The following is a 2063-nucleotide window of genomic DNA, read 5'->3' as shown; positions in this document are numbered from 1 at the left end:
GAACCTATATTGCCTGCATTGGCAAGTGGATTCTTAACCACCAGACCCCTAGCGAAGTCCCAGAGCCCATTACTTTAGTAGAGCATCACTGTTTTCCTGGAAGTTCCATGTCTGTGCTTTGGGTTAGATGGTCCTAACCCCCTGGACCTTAACACACACTTGTTGGGGTAATCAAGGCAAGTCATGTGACTTCCTGAGCTTGGGTTTTCTTATTTGCACAATGAGGTGACTAGGAAGGGTAAATGTGTATAAAGAAGCTGGGGCTGGCATAGTGCTCATTTTGGCAGCACATATACTAAGACTGGAATGATACAGAGAAGATTAGCGTGGCCTCTGTACAAGGATGACATGCAAATTTCAACCTTGAACTTTGAACATGTGAAGCATTCCATGTTTTCGCTTTGTGGTGATCTGAATGGGAAGGCAGTGCAAAGGGGAGGGGATACATGGAAACGTATTACCGAGTCTAAGCTGGCAGCGCTTGCCCCAGAGAGGCCAGTAAATCCAAGGATGAGGTGTTGAGGCAAGGAATACGACTTTATTTGGAAAGCCAACTGACTGAGAAGATGGCAGAGTAATGTCTCAAAATAATCAGCTCAGACAGTAAAGCGTCTGCCTACAATGCGGAAGATCCGGGTTCGATCCCTGGGTGGGGAAGATCCTCTGGAGAAGGAAATGGCAAGCCACTCCAGTACTCTTGCCTGGAAAATCCTATGGACCAAGGAGCCTGGTAGGCTACAGTCCATGGGGTTGCAGAGAGTTGGATACGACTGAGTGACTTCACTTCACTTCACTTCACTTCAGGGTCCAGATGCCAGGTTCTTTCATGTATCAGAGATGGGGGGAGGTAAGAAAACAAAGTAAAAAATCCATTTACTCTAGCAAGTACTTCTAGAATGGCAAGCCTCAGGCAGGGGAAATATGTTCATTCCTTCCTTCCTGCCATCTATAGGTGGCCAGGGTTCTGAACGAAAGCATGTTAGCTTAACAGTCAGGCAAAGGGGCAGGATTCTCTGCAGCAGGCCGTTTCGTGTGAATATAACAACAAAAGCGGCCAAAGAAACAGATCTAGCGTGAAAGAGTCAAAGTTGAATCTTCTCTGTTAAAAAAAAACAAACTTGAAATTGTAGGAATATCTTATGATCATGAAAGTAAAGAAGGAATTCTCAAACAAGATACAAAAAGTTTAAATCATAATGGAAAAGACTGATGGATTCAACTATACTAAACTAAAAAATTTCATCAAATAGCATTTTGAAAAAATGAACAGCTAAGACACCAAAGAGGCTTCCCTGGTGGCTCAGTGATAAAGAATCCATCTGCCAATGCAGGAGATGCAGGTTCGATCTCTGGCTCAGGAAGATCCCCTCGAGTAGGAAATGGCAATCCACTCCAGTTTTCTTGCTTGGAAAATTTCATGGACAGAGGAGCCTGGTAGCCTACAGTCCATGGTGTCGCAAAGAGTTGGACACAACTGAGCAAATGAACAACAAGATTATCAAAGAAGAAAAAGAAGCAGCTAGCATATGGCCTGGCACCCAGTGGAGTCTCAGAAAAAATTTTTCGTCTTCCCTACTCCCTTTTATCAGGAGGCCATTATCATTCTCCCTCGGAGTCGATGTTATGCAACTTACAGATAAGCCTGTCAATGAAGAGGAATGAGCAGGTCGGGCAAGTCAGCCCTGGGGCATAGCTGGGGGCTGTGCAGTTGAGTAGAAGACGATAGGGTTTGGAATTAGATTGGGCTTTGAATCCAGAAGGCCTTGGGAAAATAACTTAAATATCTCAGAGTCATTTTTCTCATCTCCAAAATGAGAAAAACATTTATTGCTCTTTATGGCTGTCGTGAGAATAACTGAAATAATGTGTGTGAGAACCTGGCACACTGAGGTCTTCAGTAAGTCTTAATTCTGTTTGTTTTTGAAAGCCACTAATGCTTAAGTGAAATCTGATTAGCAATCAAGAAACTCACACGAAATGCCCAGAGAGAATTATCTATTTTTCTATAGACTGGAAAGCCCAGACCTTTCCCCTATTTGCTTGTGTGATGTTTTTCGTTATTT

General features: G+C 43.4%; 1 pseudogene; it reads left to right on the top strand.

The window, feature by feature from the left end:
- Nucleotides 1-271: 271 nt before the first annotated feature.
- Nucleotides 272-372, top strand: LOC133234868 (U6 spliceosomal RNA; annotated as a pseudogene).
- The last annotated feature ends 1691 nt before the right edge of the window (nt 373-2063 follow it).

Source organism: Bos javanicus, chromosome 21 (assembly GCF_032452875.1).
Source record: "Bos javanicus breed banteng chromosome 21, ARS-OSU_banteng_1.0, whole genome shotgun sequence".
NCBI classification, from domain to species: Eukaryota; Metazoa; Chordata; class Mammalia; order Artiodactyla; family Bovidae; genus Bos; species Bos javanicus.
Note: the sequence above shows the minus strand (reverse complement) of the source record. Positions and strands in the feature narration are given on the sequence as shown.